The 19234-nt window shown below is 36.3% G+C and overlaps 1 long non-coding RNA gene across 4 annotated transcripts in view; it reads left to right on the top strand.

The window, feature by feature from the left end:
* Nucleotides 1–19234, top strand: part of LOC136258267 (uncharacterized) — a 28586-nt gene that overhangs the window by 5925 nt on the left and 3427 nt on the right. For 2 of the 4 annotated variants that reach the window (XR_010702714.1, XR_010702683.1), the window contains exons 3-8: nucleotides 2855–2906; nucleotides 6459–6499; nucleotides 9668–9910; nucleotides 9956–10044; nucleotides 12362–12396; nucleotides 12442–12530. This is a non-coding gene — a long non-coding RNA (uncharacterized lncRNA). Of the gene's footprint in view, nucleotides 1–2854; nucleotides 2907–6458; nucleotides 6500–9667; nucleotides 9911–9955; nucleotides 10045–12155; nucleotides 12232–12361; nucleotides 12397–12441; nucleotides 12531–19234 lie in introns of all 4 variants that reach the window. The other 2 variants (XR_010702704.1, XR_010702693.1) reach the window with 2 other exon arrangements.

Here is a 19234-nt window from a genome sequence, read left to right as displayed (position 1 = left end):
ATTATGGCTCTTGGTTATGAGTTTACTAAGGGCATTCCAATTACGTTTGCTACTAAATTAACAGACTCAAGACAAACATTAGCCACTGATGCAGATGCAACAGACTACATATTGCGCATTCGTGCTGGTCATATGGCCATCAGAACCTTTGAACGTCAACAAGGGGTCATTGGCATTAATAGAGCTACAATATCACTACATTATCAGAACTAGTCAATTGCTTATATCTATATTGATCGTGGATTTGAGTTCAGGGGGTAGGGCATGACAACACAATGATGATTGCATGATGTGTAATTTATACATTTTGCCATAGAGTTTAAACCATGAAGTTTAGTGAATGCTTTGTATTATGCTTTGTATTATCATTGTCATAATACACATCAGTACAATCATCATGAGCTGATTACATTTACGTGGGCAGGCACACGTTGCAAATATATATATATATTAATACCATACCTGTTTCACTGCCCATACAAAAGTCTCAATAGTAGCAGTGAAATTTATCCCGTATTTCACTGACAGCAGTGAAAAAGTTGTAATTGTAATTTCATTGGCTAGAATTTATGTTAACAATGTAGCGCCAATTAGTGTCGACGCATGTTTAGTACATAGTGACAAATTGCGTACATAGCAATGCTAATGCACAGCATGTGTAAGTATATGCAGCGAGTATGGTATTAACTGGGAATAGCATGGGTAGCAGTGAAATTTGGGATAAATACCACCCTGGTTGTATTGAAAATGGTAAATTTCCAATACAACACTCTTGGTATTTATCCCAAATTTCACTGCTACCCATGCTATTACTATTACTGGTACATATATATCAATAGATCTTGTACCATCAGTAATACAGTATCGCCCAGAGGTAATGTTACACTCGCGAGCAGTTGCACTTGTGTAGCCAATTTTCGACCCTTGATTTCTTTGGCATGTGTGTGTGCTAACTAACTCACCACGTGTAGCCACAACATGTGAGCTCCATCGGGCAGCTGCTCCAGTAACCGCGTGCCTTCGCACGGGATGCATTCCAGTCGTGTGTCATGTCAAGTCGTGGCCTGGATTTGAGCATTCGTGAGGGATTGTAATGCTACCTCTGGGCAGTACTGTACATTGAAACTACTTGATTGATTTATTGGTAATCACTTTTTTTGTAATGTACAGTAAAGACAGTTATGGGCAGAATCAAGTGTCATAATTGACATTTGCAAGTGTTTTAGCATGACTTAGTTCATAAGGTTTTTCCTGGCATATAATTATGAACAAGTGCAACCCTGTTCCTGACATTCCATGAAAATATTGACCGCATGGAACATTTGTAAGCTTTAGAGCATTAATATCTTTCCTAAAATGTAATTAACTGTTTATGGCTGACTGCAAAATTCAACACTATTTACTGTAATACGTTGCTATTATTACTGTTCATAGTTAAACTCTGAGTAGTGCCAGGGAATTTTGCTATTGATGATGATAAACATAACAGTTTACTATTTAAAGGCTTCTATTAACTGCTACACTAGCTGAGATTGCAATACTTCATGGTATAATCATAATCATAGTTGTACAGTATATGTATGTGGGAATATTTTTGTGTGTTGTTAGTCATAGAGACTTAAAAGGTATAGCCATAGTCAATGATTGGTATATTTTATTTACAACTATACCACATGGACCGCACACACAACTCAAGCAAGGTGAGTAAACATCATCAAGTCTCACTAGCTACATTTCTACATTCCTCTGCTTTTCACACCATTTCTTAATCACAGGTTCATAAAATATAATCATGCTTGTCTAAATCTAATTTAATGCATGGCTTTAACTGTAGTGCATGAGCAAAATTCAATAACATATCATGGCACTGCAGGGGAATAAGTACATGCAATTGGCAATTATCATGTTCTATGTACATATGACATCACATAATAGTTTAATAATGTTATAGGAATGCATACACTTTCACACTGTCATTCAAGTGAAGAAAAATACACGCAACAGGGAATGAGTAGTCTCCATAAGTAATAAGTTAAAGCTCCATCAAGCCCAAGACATCAAGCCCAAGAGTGCAGACATATATATCAAGTGAATTGGAGTACATGGCCATGGTACCGTATAAGTGTTATGTACCACTCGGATATGCTCAACTAATACTGGAGGTGAAAAGACAAACCTACATTTATCCCGTTTGTTTTATACAAAGGTACAGTGTCTAAACAAATTAAAAACATGGGCTGTGACACTTACCAAATGTTATTCATAATTATGCTATGCAACTTATGCATGTTTTAAAACAAGCAATTGTGGGCTTTGCTAATTAAAGTTTCTCTGGCCAATTCAGTCATGAGTATAAATAGACTGAAGTAGGGATTACATGTCCGCTAGTATGTATTCAGGTGTAGGCAACCTCCCTTGCTACTTTTTTATTTATGTTGTCCTAAACTTAAATTTTTTTACTTGTACTTGTAGTAGTTACATGGGCACAATGTGGAGTCTAAAGGCCCAAGTCTGTAGCATGTGAGTGAAGCGAGAGCACTATTAAGGGCCTGAGGGTTTATAGATTTAATAGGACAATATCATGATATTGCTCTGTGGTCAGGGAAATACAGCAAGTGAAATATAACCCTGTGGTTTCTTTGATTTAAAGTGTCAAGGTAGTAGAACAGCTAAGCAAAAAAAAATCTTCACTTTTTGATAAAAACACGAAACTTGGTACATTATTCTTATCATTCATATTATATAGGGTGCCATATCGTGCACTAAGAACCCACAAGTAAAACAAATACAAAATGTGTATAGAAGCCACAAAAGTACTTAACAGTGAACACGCTGAAATTTTGCATCTTCATAGGCGAGCAAAGGATGACGAGATCCCAAAGCTGATCAAGGAGGTGTCCATCCAGGTCAGTAGGTTAATTGTAAACAAAGGCTATAGTGTATGAAGCCATAGATGCACAACATATAATATTATTGGTACTATTGCACTGAAACACTGGCACCATTAGGAGAGTTGCTAAATCAGTTAATGTTACCAAATTGAATTTTTAAAGTTTCACAATATTGAAAAAAATGACGTTATGTAAGCAGAAAATAATTTTGAATGATATTGTACAGTATGGTTTTCTGACCATCTAGAATCGGTTTATAGCTTCTTTAAAAAGTCTAAGGCAATGATTTTGATGCAACACTCAATTATTTATTTATTTATTTATTACTGTGTAGAAATACTCTACAGAGTATGACACACAGATATGCATTTAGTATATCCTATTAAAATTAGTACTAAGTGAACAATGTTTTGAAATTCGTTGCTTAGCTGCTCTACTAAAGTAGTATATGATTGCTGAATCAGTAGATGTAACAGTTTTCAGGTGGCACACTACATATACTGTAACTACATTATAACTATCTTATAGTCACAAACAAAGGAACAGAACAAAAACTTGAACAGGCTCTGCCTTCTGTGTACACCCTCCAGTGCCTATCTGGTAAAGTAGATAATAATAATAGCAACATAAGCAATCATCTTGAGAGACAAAGTTCTAAAATGAATTAAGGGAAAATACCTGAGCCCACCTATACAGGTTGAGAGTGGTTAGAAGTATCTGCATTGAGGTCTGAATGACTCCATGCAGTTTATGAATTTAGTTCACTAGTAGTCAAACATTAAAAATACTGTATGTATACTGTATATTATGTATGTAGTTCATTTCAATGAGAGAACTAGTAATAAGACCTGTACATACTGTACTTTTTTATAATAGAAGGTTTGCACACAAAAATTTTTGTAGTGTGTAATACTGTGTATTACAAAAACACATAACAACCATTGCTAGTCTGACATTTGTGGGGTATACTTTTCAACGGTACATAATTGGGTGAATGCACTTACTTCACCATGCTGTACTAACTATGATTATCTCTATCAAAAGCTAGGACAAGGTTAATGTTAAATAGTAGCTCTAAGTTGGACAAGTATAATATCAAATTTTTGTAGACTAGTCAAGAATTTTATCACTTTGTAAAGTTTTGATGATGGCTATCCTTGTTTATACAAGTGACTAACCTAGTGGATTTCTTTCGTTTACACTGAACCTTTGAGAATGGCTGTGGCCTTTACTCATGTACCTCACAAATGTCTGACAAGCAACCGGTTGTTAAGCATTTTACAAAAATATATCATATTTCTTTCAATCTGCAATGTGAATAGCACATCCTCTTATGTGTAGTAGCAAAAGTACATAATAAAGATGCTCTTTATTATATATGCTTGATAGTAGTTATACTACTAGCAATCAGCTAATGCAAGTTCATTGTGTGAAATCAATTACTATATAGAATCAAAAAATCAGCTTGCTAGTATAATGTTTCACAAAGGGAATCTTGCCAACAATGCTTCAAGGACTTCCTAGCAATATTATAAGTCAATAAAGCAAAAGACAATGGTTTTTGTAAAGTGGAGACAGGAACTATAACATTTAGTGTTCTTTATTATGTATATGTAAGCTACAGCTGTTGACAATTAGTTGGTATGTCAGAAATGTGCACTAGTGGCAAAGTGGTGGTCAAGTAAAACCAAGCCCAGCTTTTGTTAAGTAAGTGTTTACATACAGTGTAGAACAAAATTTCACTACCTTTTTGTTACTGCTAACAACATTAAACACAAGCAGTAGCTACCTTTCGCTGTAGTTATGTTTCCCTATACTAGAGCATTTTTTTCTTATTACACACAAGTATGAACCCCACCCCTTCCTCTGATCCACCACTGTTTAATATTGTACATTTTGATAAATCACACTTGCTTCCTACTGCAACACTTCTGTTGATTCCATGGAACCCCCCTTGTGACATTAGGCTTAGCTAGTCTTTTCTCAGTTTTGAAGCATCTCTAAACTTGGTGCAACCAAAATACCTAGAAATATTTATTGTAATCCTTTACGTAGCAAAAGTACTCCCTTTGTTGCAATACTGTACAGCCTTGATTATTTTTGAGTGGGAAATTTTTGATTTGTTGAGGTTTTGGGGTTATCAGCAAACTTTCCATATACGTGTTACATTTGAGATTGTTTACAAATTTGTGAAAAATTTATTTTTACTTTGAAAATATTTCCTCTCAAAATATTTAGGCTTTACAGTAAGCTATCACAGCACCTTTGTACAGTACATCTTATGACCTTTGTTCAGTACATCTTATGACCTTTGTTCAGTACATCTTATGACCTTTGTACAGTACATCTTATGACCTTTGTTCAGTACATCTTATGACGTTGTCAATGCTAAACTTTTCTAGCTTTCATGAAATGTAATTTTAGGTCTTAAACCTTCTACAGTGTGTCCCAAATGGTAATATCCAACAGTGGTGAAATAATTATTACAAAATAGTGGTCTTTTGCTATCATTTATCATGATACTGCCACTCTAGCTAGCTGTCAGGTTCAAAGTGAAACCCCCTTCCTAAAAGTCTGGATCTGCTACCGATACGGGACGTTTGATAGAATGGTGAACCAGTATGGAATTGTGCATCACATAATTTCACTTAGTGATCACCATTTAATAAGGCCACCTCTTAGCAAAAGACTGTTTAAAGTGTATATGGTTCCCATACAATGGTTTAATTGATGAGGTTCCATTATGTGCTACATGCCATAATATGTACCTTCATATAAATACCATGTTAGTCTATTATCTAGATTGCATGGTTAGCCTCTTATGTATAAAGCCATTGCTAATAACAACAACTCTTAATGAGCTGCGTCACTTGGATGCTTTAAACTATATTCACAAGTTGTTGTAATTGACATAAGTCAGCATGTTGAAATTCAATATTTCTCTGCTGGTAGTATCCAATGATGTTTGGTATAGGATATATACACTGTACATGTAACAAAAATTAGCACATTCTAATGAGAGTATTTTATGATATGTCATCAATAAAATACTGTTTGTTTTACTGAAATGTTGGAAACTAATAGCATACCATAATGGTTTATGATGATAGCAGGGAAATCTATCATATTGACTTGGTGACTTCTGTTTAATGAATGTTCCCCCCCAACAATGTGCTCAAAATAACCCAAGGTGATTTAGAATACTTTCTAGTTTCTACATGACAGCCATGTTGGTCTACAAAAAGGAACAAAACCAAGCAAATTCACAGACTACTTTAACGCAACTACAGGGAAAGTCACATTTTGTCTGCTACAATTCCATATCAGCACATTCTAGATCTGTGAATCTCATATAAATACAGGAAGTATATCTAGTTGAAGCCAGTATTATAATATACTATTTTTTAAAGTGTTGTTCCTGGTTTTATACACATGTGCAAAGGAATAATACTGTTCCACCAGCAGTCCATACTCCAATTGTACAAAATAAAAAATGTCTTCCTCTGTTTGAAAAAGTCATAGGTACTCCACATAGTCCACTACAATAGACTGTAAGTGTCTCTATAGGTGATATGATATAGGAACATCAGTGAATTTCTATCTGCAAGGTATGGTCATGTAAACTGTCAGTATTTCACACTTTAGAACATGTAATATAATACTGTATTGGCAAATTAAAATATTCATTTTGTTGATTGCACATTTGAGGGTTTATGATATCACCTGTGCATGTTACTGAAATAGCTAACTATTTTTCATTTGGGCAGGCTGTGTACATGTGTTTCTGTTCAATATGACCACCATCTATTGTCTACAAGTTAGAGTAGTCTACATGGCATGGCCTGCTATTTATTGAACATAAACATATGTATATTGGAGTAACACGCAAAGGTTACTGATAACTTATATTACAGAAACAGCAATATGTACATTGACTTTCGTTTACCCATTCAAAAAATATAGCAATTTGCTTGCACATAGCTAAAGTATCACATGATGTCCAGTGTAAGTACACATGCACATGCTAATAACCGTAGGTAATTACTTCTTTTAAAGCTATATGCATTATGAAAAGTACCCACTTTAAAAATGGCTAAGAAATGCATTTGAAACATTAGTAGCACTTGTAGCTACCAGAGCCCATAAATGTAGTATACTAGGCTCAAGCTCTTCATCACAGAAAGAGTCTTATTATACTACTTATTAGTAATGTACTGATTACTGATCCCAGTTGTGTGATTAGTATTTTGAAAGCATGTTTCATTAAAACACAAGTTTTGCTGCATGTTCATTGTAACCTAAATTTTTTATATTTGTGTCCAGGTATCATTCACACTGAAAATATTTACTAGTGCCACCATTGGGTAGATATATTATTAGACTACTTGTGTTACTTCTTGAAAATATAGCTTGTGTGAAAAGATCAAAATAGCGACGTGAGTCTCAACTAAAACATTGGTGTGTCAGTGGATAGCCTCGTAACACAAGTGAAATATTTTCTACATTGATTTATAGTGTATTTCAGCCACTAGGAAGCCATGCAGGCCTACAATCTTTACTTCTTTATGATCATTGTCTCCATGTGTGCATCTGTTAAACCTGGTTCATGGCATCACCCTGCTCCCTCCACTCCATTGTGAGTGTACATAATTCTGTACTCCTGACATATCTTGGCAACATACTGAGAAACTTAGTGGCCATGCAACTTAGACATGGAAAACTTAATACATACTCCCCCCGGTACACTGTAACCTTACAGTTGTTATTCTCAGCTACTGATACACGGAATACATGTCCTAGTAGTACGTATTAGTTAAATGTCTGGGTATGTGGTGCAAGTCTTTTTGCACCTGAATATTTTATATATCGTGATGTTTTTCAAGCCTATATTAATTCATATGGGTATTGTAAGAAATAATTAAAATGTAATTCTAAAGCTTTTTTTTGCAGTGCTATGGCTATTTGTGCCTGTATATATGGATAGGTGGTATCATATGGTATCAGCTTTTATCAATATGTAACAGTTTAATAATATGATGTGACAAAACCATATGAATTTATGAACTTGAAATTTTAAAGCTACAGTATGTACAATATGTAAACCACAGTGCTTTATTTAATGCACCTATTGTTGACCAACTAGATACAATATGTGCACACAAAGAAACATTTAAGATTTCATAATACGGTACATACCCTAAAGGTGTTATGAACACTTGGTAGTGTATTCACTGAAAGTCTTATGTATTAATGTGACAGTAATCAATTGCTGAAATTGGGTGTTGATAACAGCATAATATGACATATGCCTTCTTTCTCACACTGAAAAAATTGACTTCGTAAACAATGTGGACATTGGGTGTTAATAACGTATTATGACATGTATCCTTTCTGCCTCACACTTTAAAGCATTTGACTTCATATAAGACATTGAGGCTAGATAATCAAATAATTGAGGCTACAAAGTTGTTCATGGTTTCAAATTTGTTATGCTTGCAGTTCTAGAATATGATATGACACAATGTTGCTTTGATTTTGTCTTTCAAGTTAAAAGATTCTCAGCTACTGGGGTTTAACATATATTCCTGGGGCTTAACTACCATATTCCTATTTAGTTTGACTTATTAACGCACTAGTCAAGTGCTCAAAATGTGGCTTTCAGCGCACGCCTCGATTTTAATTAATCCGGATCACATACCGGGTAACATCCTGGTCACAGGGTCATCCAGGTCAGCATGTAATAGTAATCTGGTTTCAGTGCTGATCCCTATAAAGTTAGTGTATGTATAATGATAGTATTGAATGCTGAATGTATAAGTGAGCACTGTAAGTTGGCAAGTTAGTGTGTGAGTCCAGGATGCATGAGAGTGAGTGAGCAAGCAAGTCAGCATAATGTTTTGTATATTTGCAGGTTTTTACTATTTAATGTCCTTTTGGGAATTCTCCTGTGTTAATTGTTGGTAACCAAAAATACAGTACATGCTGCAATCACATGTCATCATGTTAGCTAATTCTTTTATGCTTTTACAGGTGACACATTTAATCCAGGTGATAAAAATTTTACGATTAGTCAGAGAAATTCCAAACATGTTTACTTAATGTGACATCTGCGTATATCCAAAATTGTTTATCAGCTATATTTCAATAGAGGACTATCTTGCACGTATGATGACACGAGCTAGCAATGGTTGTCAGGTGGCCATGTTTCAGCATAACTTTCTATGGTGCACACATTGGATCAGAACGAAGGGTAATAACATTTATTCGCCAAGTACTGCATATAGTGACACTGCATGGGAAGCAGGGATAGGTTTGATATAGAATTCCTCAACATTGGCTCTGTAAAAAAGGTGGCTAATGGTAAATTACTCACCAATTCTCTAACTTCTTCGCTGTTTCTAAAGGGCTGGGTATATTCATTCAACAAGTCTATGCTCATTCGCTTCACTATGGACCATCACAAATAGTGACAGGGTGCTTTTCAGTCACAACATTGTCCCAAACATGGCCAACAACTGTGCAATTACGATGAATTACGTCACAGTGCAAGTCCTCTATAAAAGCATTGCTATTTAGCAAAGTCAGCAATAGCATAGTTTCCCACAACAGCCTACCATGTAATTGTACCATATCAATTAATGTATAATAGTATTATGATGTGACAAAGACATAATATTATGATTGCCATGATCTATGATATCAAGTTTCAAGCTTCCCAAAATGTTGGTACTGTAAAATATCTATATGTTATAGATTATTATTGCTGTCCTGTATAGCTGACATCATCTACAGGTGTATATATCCCTTTGGCGATTTTAAATGCAATCTACTAGATATTTGATGAGAGCTACAAAGTATATTTGTGTTGCTGTGGTCCTCTGTCATGTACCATACACATCTCCTGCACAAGTAGAAATCTTATTTACATATATTGATTCAGAAATGCTGAAATATTTAAATCCTAAGGATGTTGTACCCAATTTGGGATCATTGGTGATACCACTCAAAGACTACTAAAGGTAAAATTGGGTTGCTATGTTATAGTAGCTATTTTGTTGTTTTAGAAAAGAAACTTGTGTCTTCATCGGTGTCCCCAGACTAGTGTGATTGAATTCTCCTCCAATTTGTGACTGATACTCAGTATGTCATCCAGGTCAGTGATGCAGGCCCTGTTTCAATCCTGATGCACAGCCCTTTCTGAGTTTTCCACAGTTCTAAATTATTAGGAATCCACACAATTATTTTAAAATGAAGTTTTATCCAAATGACTGGCTTAAACGTTGACTTTGAAGTTCACTATAGCAGACCTGAAGTTCACTAATTAGATAAGCTCCCCTGCCTGTTTAGGACTGCTTGCTCTCTCCTCACCAGTCCAGAGAGACTTAATGATTAGGAGTGTAGACTGCTAGTCAGAGCTACCAAGATGGAGGGGGGAGGGGGCAATTGGAGCATTTGCAACTGGGGTACTTTTCCCTGCCACTACCCCCAAAACTTGAAAGATACTTTTATGTAATAGTTAGACTTCAAACCACTGGGATTTATGTAATTTAGTAACCTGTGTCGTAGCACCTGAAAAAAGCAAAGGCAAATGCTACAGGGTCTGTTAGTTACTAAATTATGTAGACTCTGTGGCATGAAGTCTAACTTATTTAGTCCTTTTATGTAATTGTTGTACCTTAACACTGTTGACAAAATGCTTGTAAGTTAAAATTAATTTTCAGGTGGTAATACGTTGACAGTGTTGGTGCATGTAACAAACATGAAAAAGGTCTGAAAGGGGTCGTACCTATGGTAAACATGAAAATGGTCTAAGTAACTGCACCTCCGAACTCCAACACAGAAAGGTCTAAAACTTCATTTAACCTTCAGCTCACTTGTAGCATCAATTTTATGTCATACAGCTTCTGGAAGTTGTACCCCCAGACCCCCTAACATTCTACAAAATTGAACTGCAGTTATTACTGAACTGAACTAGCTGGACTGTTGCTTGCTATATATTATACTTACTTTCAACTTCATAGCTGTAATCAGTTTGTAAATGGTGCATGATAATTATTGTGTTGGTGTCCAGTCTGTCTACTCTGGGCAACGTGTTGAATGACCCAAAATGCAATTCATGTTTAGTTTGACTTATCAACGCACTAGTCAAGTGCACTAAACATGGCTTTCAGCACACGCCTCGATTTTAATTAATCCAGATCACATACCAGGTCAAATCCTGGTCAGCATGTAATAGTAATCTGGTTTCAATGCTGATCTCTTTAAAGTTAGTGTACATATAATGATAGTATTGAATGCTGAATGTATAAGTGAGCACTTTAAGTTGGCAAGTTAGTGAGTGAGTCCAGGATGCGAATGAGTGAGCAAGCAAGTCAGCATAATGTTTTGTAGGTTTGCAGGTTTTTACTATTTAAAGTCCTTTGGGAATTCTCCTGTGTTAATTGTTGGTAACCAAAGATACAGTACATGCTGCAATCACATGTCATCATGTTAGCTAATTCTTTTATGCTTTTACAGGTGACACATTTAATCCAGGTGATAAAAATTTTACGATTAGTTAGAAAAATTCCAAAACATGTTTACTTAATGTGACATTTGCGTATATCCAAAATTGTTTATCAGCTATATTTCAATAGAGGACTATCTTGCACGTATGACGACACAAGCTAGCAATGGTTGTCAGGTGGCCATGTTTCAGCATAACATTCTATGGTGCACACATTGGATCAGAACGAAGGGTAATAACATTTATTCGCCAAGTACTGCATATAGTGACACTGCATGGGAAGCAGGGATAGGTTTGATATAGAATTCCTCAACATTGGCTCTGTAAAAAAGGTGGCTAATGGTAAATTACTCACCAATTCTCTAACTTCTTCGCTGTTTCTAAAGAGTTGGGTATATTCATTCAACAAGTTGATGCTCATTCGCTTCACTATGGACCATCACAAATAGCGACAGGGTGCTTTTCAGTTACAACATTGTCCCAAACATGGCCAACAACTGTGCAATTACAATGAATTACGTCACAGTGCAAGTCCTCTATAAAAGCATTGCTATTTAGCAAAGTCAGCAATAGCATAGTTTCCCACAACAGCCAACCATGTAATTGTACCATATCAATAAATGTATAATAGTATTATGATGTGACAAAGACATAATATTATGATTGCCATGATCTATGATATCAAGTTTCAAGTTTCCCAAAATGTTGGTACTGTAAAATATCTATATGTTATAGATTATTATTGCTGTCCTGTATAGCTGACATCATCTACAGGTGTATATCCCTTTGGGGATTTTAAATGCAATCTACTAGATATTTGATGAGAGCTACAAAGTATATTTGTGTTGCTGTAGTCCTCTGTCATGTACCATACACATCTCCTGCACAAGTAGAAATCTTATTTACATATATTGATTCAGAATTGCTGAAATATTTAAATCTTAAGGATGTTGTACCCAATTAGGGATCATTGGTGATACCACTCAAAGACTACTAAAGGTAAAAATGGGTTGCTATGTTATAATAGCTATTTTGTTGTTTTAGAAAAGAAACTTGTGTCTTCATCGGTGTCCCCAGACTAGTGTGATTGAATTCTCCTCCAATTTGTGACTGATACTCAGTATGTCATCCAGGTCAGTGATGCAGGCCCTGTTTCAATCCTGATGCACAGCTCTTTCTGAGTTTTCCACAGTTCTAAATTATTAGGAATCCACACAATTATTTTAAAATGAAGTTTTATCCAAATGACTGGCTTAAACGTTGACTTTGAAGTTCACTAATTAGATAAGTTCCCCTGCCTGTTTAGGACTGCTTGCTCTCTCCTCACCAGTCCAGAGAGACATAATGATTAGGAGTGTAGACTGCTAGCCAGAGCTACCAAGATGGAGGGGGGAGGGGGCAACTGGAGCATTTGCAACTGGGGTACTTTTCCCTGCCACTACCCCCAAAACTTGAAAGATACTTTTATGTATTGGTTAGACTTCAAACCACTGGGGTTTATGTAATTTAGTAACCTGTGTCGTAGCACCTGAAAAAAGCAAAGGCAAATGCTACAGGGTCTGTTAGTTACTAAATTATGTAGACTCTGTGGCATGAAGTCTAACTTATTTAGTCCTTTTATGTAGTTGTTGTACCTTAACACTGTTGACAAATGCTTGTAAGTTAAAATTAATTTTCAGGTGGTAATACGTTGACAGTGTTGGTGCATGTAACAAACATGAAAAAGGTCTGAAAGGGGTCTTACCTATGGTAAACATGAAAATGGTCTAAGTAACTGCACCTCCGAACTCCAACACAGAAAGGTCGAAAACTTCATTTAACCTTCAGTTCACTTGTAGCATCAATTTTATGTCATACAGCTTCTGGAAGTTGTACCCCCAGACCCCCTAACATTCTACAAAATTGAACTGCAGTTATTACTGAACTGAACTAGCTGGACTGTTGCTTGCTATATATTATACTTACTTTCAACTTCATAGCTGTAATCAGTTTGTAAATGCTGCATGATAATTATTGTGTTGGTGTCCAGTCTGTCTACTCTGGGCAACGTGTTGAATGACCCAAAATGCAATTCATGTTTAGTTTGACTTATCAATGCACTAGTCAAGTGCACTAAACGTGGCTTTCAGCACACGCCTCGATTTTAATTAATCCAGATCACATACCAGGTCAAATCCTGGTCAGCATGTAATAGTAATCTGGTTTCAATGCTGATCCCTATAAAGTTAGTGTACATATAATGATAGTATTGAATGCTGAATGTATAAGTGAGCACTTTAAGTTGGCAAGTTAGTGAGTGAGTCCAGGATGCGAATGAGTGAGCAAGCAAGTCAGCATAATGTTTTGTAGGTTTGCAGGTTTTTACTATTTAAAGTCCTTTGGGAATTCTCCTGTGTTAATTGTTGGTAACCAAAGATACAGTACATGCTGCAATCACATGTCATCATGTTAGCTAATTCTTTTATGCTTTTACAGGTGACACATTTAATCCAGGTGATAAAAATTTTACGATTAGTTAGAAAAATTCCAAAACATGTTTACTTAATGTGACATCTGCGTATATCCGAAATTGTTTATCAGCTATATTTCAATAGAAGACTATTGTATGACGACACAAGCTAGCAATGGTTGTCAGGTGGCCATGTTTCAGCATAACATTCTATGGTGCACACATTGGATCAGAACGAAGGGTAATAACATTTATTCGCCAAGTACTGCATATAGTGACACTGCATGGGAAGCAGGGATAGGTTTGATATAGAATTCCTCAACATTGGCTCTGTAAAACATAGGTGGCTAATGGTAAATTACTCACCAATTCTCTAACTTCTTCGCTGTTTCTAAAGAGCTGGGTATATTCATTCAACAAGTCTATGCTCATTCGCTTCACTATGGACCATCACAAATAGTGACAGGGTGCTTTTCAGTCACAACATTGTCCCAAACATGGCCAACAACTGTGCAATTACGATGAATTACGTCACAGTGCAAGTCCTCTATAAAAGCATTGCTATTTAGCAAAGTCAGCAATAGCATAGTTTCCCACAACAGCCAACCATGTAATTGTACCATATCAATTAATGTATAATAGTATTATGATGTGACAAAGACGTAATATGTGACCGGATTTGCGAAAAGGTACCTTTTTCACACACAAAATTTGACTTATTTTTTGAAATTTGAAACTTCATAATGTTTTGATCATGGCATATAATTGCTTGAAATGTTCGGTGAATGTAGCTACAGTATCTGGCTACACTTTGATACTAAGAGCAAGTTAATCAGTATAAGGATTCAAGTGTTATATCATTTTGTTTGCTGGCATGTCAAATGTGTGGAAAAGGTACCTTTTCGCAAATCTGGTCACATATTATGATCACCATGATCTATGATATCAAGTTTCAAGTTCCCCAAAATGTCGGTACTGTAAAATATCTTTAAGTTATAGATTATTATTGCTGTCCTGTATAGCTGACATCAGCTACAGGTGTATATCCTTTTAGGATTTTAAATGCAATGTACTATGGATATCGTCACATAAATGTGTTGTAAAAATTAAAATGTAGAAAATGATCTCTGCAATCTGAACCCTAACTGTGTGTACACATTGATTTATACTTAGCCATAAAAAATGTGCTTAGCCTTACCAGAACAACCACACAGCCTCATTTGTTCTAATACTTTGATTGCTAAATCTACACAGAAGTATTTTAAATAAGTACTTATACTGTAACTATACAGTGCATAGTGATATGATCACTTGATCTAACTGTGAAAATATGCATACACTCGTACAGTATTCAAAATTGTGTAATGCGCGATTACAAACTAAAGTATAATAGCAAGCTACAATCTGTAAACCAGTTAACTAAGAATGTAGTAAGCTTGACATTTATGTGCTGTAGCATGCAAGGTGTCAATTAAAGGCTCACTATTCATGGGAGACAGATGTGTCATTAAAGGATCAGTGATGATAGGCTATAGCTATGTCAAGAATATTGCAGTGTCAGTAATATATTGTAGTATGTCAGCACATCTGTCATAAAAACTTCACAGGTAGTTAGTTTGTCATTAATTTTGAATAATAGAGCAACAATCAGCCATTTGTCTCAAGCTCATGTTGTTCACTTGTCAATCACCATTCAGTGGCAGGTGTACAGGGTTCAATAGTTCTCCTATATGATTATGTAATAAAACCAGTGATATGATCAGCCACAAATTGTGCTCCCAATTGCATGAAGCTTTAGGGTGAAATAGCTGGGATTCCTGACAGTGAAACCACAGGGATTTCTACAGCCATCCTGATAATCCTAATGAAACCCCACACTATCATGCATCAAGCTATAGTCTAAGGATGGAAGAGCTACTCTTGGAATGGGGAAAACTGTACTTGAGTCTGCCACACCTGATTTCCTTCACTATCTGTGCATTTCCTCCGCTGATGGAATAATATACCGTAAAGTGTTGCTTTGTTTAATAAGTTTTGTAAATTTATTTGATTGTTTATTTAGTTTGTATATATCATATTCAATGCAGTCACCTAGTCATAGGCATGGGCTTTAGGAGGGGACCTTTATTCCACCAGTCACATGGTTGATACAACCTATGTGCGCAGTATTTCCCTGTACATGCAATGGTAATGTTTTCCAATTAACACTTCTATTCTATACTACCTCAAGCGCTGTGATGTAGGTGTCCTACATACATGGTACATAGCCTTTAAATGCTCTCTCATGCGCATGCTAGCTGCGATGCACTGTGAAAAGAGGCATATAAGATGTTATATCCAATGGCCTAAACTATACAAACAATCTTAGTATAGGTTTGTACTATACTAACCATCCTATATTTTAGTATATTCCCCATATCAAGACACACGGTAGTGTGTCGTGCGGCCCAAGAAGCCGGCGCGTAACACCCGTGAGTATATTGACAGGAAGAAAGAAAACGCAATTTTCGCACCTCCGTAGCTCTGTGCTTCCTTGATGAAACAAGACGATTTTTGCTGTGGACATGCCCCCCAACTGCAGCACTCTACATTCCAAATTTGAGCGAAATCGCTTCGAGCGTTCCCGAGATATGCGACTTCAAAAATTGGCTGAGTTTCTTCGTTTTTTTTCTTCTTCTTCTTCTTCTTCTTCTTCTTATTTTTCTTTTTCTTGTCGCACACTTACAAAAACTGCTATAAAACTCGAACGCGTTATCCGATTGCCTTGAAATTTGGCACACAGAAGGGGGGTATAAAGGCGCATCTCGGTACCAACTTTGGCTGGAATACCATAAACAGACAAAGAGTTATGAGCAATTATGCACGAAAAATAACACCAATATGTTGTCACGCCTACAAGGTAAACCGCGTATGGGAAGAAGCTGAAAATCGGTGGGTGAATAGGTTAACTATTGAACCTCAAACCTTTTGTGGTTTGAAAGAAATCGAGCTAAAAACCAGGAAGATACAGCGAAAAAATCAACAGTGTGTAACAATTACGCAATCGAGATTAGCTAATTTTTAATATTTTAATTTTATTATTATTATTATTATTATGCTTGCCACGCCTACCAGGTAAACCGCTTGGGGTAATGCTTTCAAAATCGCTGTACAGATGGAGTTATCATCTTAGAAAGGCTCTTCAATGGTGTAGAAGAATCAGACTTAAAGTCACGGAGTTATAACACGAAATCCAACTTGGTGTAGCAAGTGTGAGATCGAGATACTCTAATAGAGCAGTCATCCTAATAGAGCAGTCACCCTGAACAGAATTCAAGAGATCAGTTAGAAATAAGTAACCTGTATAGAGATCAGCTACAAACAAATCACCCTGTAGAGAGTTCAGCTACAAACAATTCACCCTGTTAAAACATCAGTTAGAAGAAGATTTCTTGTAGAGAGTTCAGATACAAACAAATCACCCTGTTGAAAGATCAGCTAGAAGATGTCACCTTGTAGATACCTCAGTTACAAAGAAACCACCATGTAGAGAATTCAGCTACAAACTAGTGACCCTGTAGATACATCAGCTAGAAGAAGTTACCTTGTAGAGAGTTCAGCTACAAAGAAACCATTCTGTAAAGAGCTCAGCTGCAAACAAATCACCTATACAGAATTCAGCTACAAACAAATCGCCCTGTAGAAAGATCAGCTAGAAGAAGTTACCTTGTAGGGATTTCAGCTACAAACAAATCACCCTGTAGAGAGTTCAGCTACAAAGAAACCATTCTGTAAAGAGCTCAGCTGCAAACAAATCACTTGTACAGAATTCAGCTACAAACAAATCACCCTGTAGAGAGATCAGCTAGAAGAAGTTACCTTGTAGATAGTTCAGCTACAAACAAATCATCCTGTAGAGAGATCAGCTAGAAGAAGTTACCTTGTAGATAGTTCAGCTACAAACAATTCACCCTGTACAGAGCTCAGTTAAAAGAGGTTTCCTTGTAAAAAGTTCAGCTACAAACAAATCACCCTGTAGAGAGATAAGTAAGAAGAAGTTACCTTGTAGATCGTTCTGCTACAAACAATTCACCCTGTAAAGAGATCAGCTAGAAGAAGTTACCTTGTAGAGAGTTCAGCTACAAAGAAACCATCATGTAGAGAATTCAGCCGTAAACAAATCATGTATAGAGAGTTCAGCTACAAACAAATCTCCCTGTAGAGAGATCAGCTAGAAGAAGTTTCCTTGTAGAGAGTTCTGCTACAAACAAATCACCCTGTAGAAAGATCAGCTAGAAGAAATCACCTGGTAGAGAGTTCAGCTTCAAAGAAACAATCATGTGAGAGTTCAGGTACAAACAAATTGTCCTGTAGAGAGATCAGCTAGAAGAAGTTACCTTGTAGAGAGTTCAGCTACAAAGAAACCATCATGTAGATAGTTCAGGTACAAACAAATCACCCTGTAGAAAGATCAGCTATAGAAGAAATCACCTTGTAGAGAGTTCAGCTACAAAGAATCTATCGTGTAGAGAGTTTAACTACAAACAAATCACCCTGTAGAAAGATCAGCTATAGAAGAAATCACCTTGTAGAGAGTTCAGCTACAAAGAAACCATCATGTAGAGAGTTCAGCTACAAACAAATCGGCCTGTAGAGAGATCAGCTAGAAGAAATTACCTTGTAGAGAGTTCAGCTACAAAGAAACAATCATGTAGAGAGTTCAGCTGCAAACAAATCACCTGTAGAGAGTTCAGCTAGAAACAAGCCACCCTGTAGAGAGATCAGCTAGAAACAAGTCACCTTGTAGAGAGTTCAGCTAGAAGAAGTCACATTGTAGAGCTACAAAGAAACTACCATGTAGAGTTCAGCTGCAAACAAATCACCCTGTAGAGAACTCAGCTACAAACAAATCGCCCTGTAGAAAGATTAGCTAGAAGAAGTTACCTTATAGGGAGTTCAGCTATGAACAGATCACCCTGTAGAGAGTTCAGCTACAAACAAATCACCCTGTAGAGAGTTAAGTTACAAAGAAACCACCATGTAGAGAATTCAGCTGCAAAAAAAATCAATCACTCTGTAGAGAGTTCAGCTAGAAGAAGTCACCTTGTAGAGAGTTAAGCTGCAAATAAATCACCCTGTAGAGAATTCAGCTACAAACAAATCACCCTGTAGAAAGATCAGCTAGAAGAAGTTACCTTGTAGAGAGTTCAGCTACAAAGAAACCACCATGTAGAGAGTTCAGCTGCAAACAAATCACCTGTAGAGAGTTCAGCTAGAAACAAGTCACCCTGTAGAGAGATCAGCTAAAAACAAGTCACCCTGTAGAGAGTTCAGCTAGAAGAAGTCACATTGTAGAGAGTTCAGCTACAAAGAAACTACCACGTAGAGAATCCAGCTGCAAACAAATCA

The sequence above is a fragment of the Dysidea avara genome, chromosome 1 (assembly GCF_963678975.1).
Source record: "Dysidea avara chromosome 1, odDysAvar1.4, whole genome shotgun sequence".
Taxonomy (NCBI): Eukaryota; Metazoa; Porifera; class Demospongiae; order Dictyoceratida; family Dysideidae; genus Dysidea; species Dysidea avara.
The sequence above is the reverse complement of the archived record's forward strand: the minus strand, read 5'-3'. Positions and strand labels throughout refer to the sequence as shown.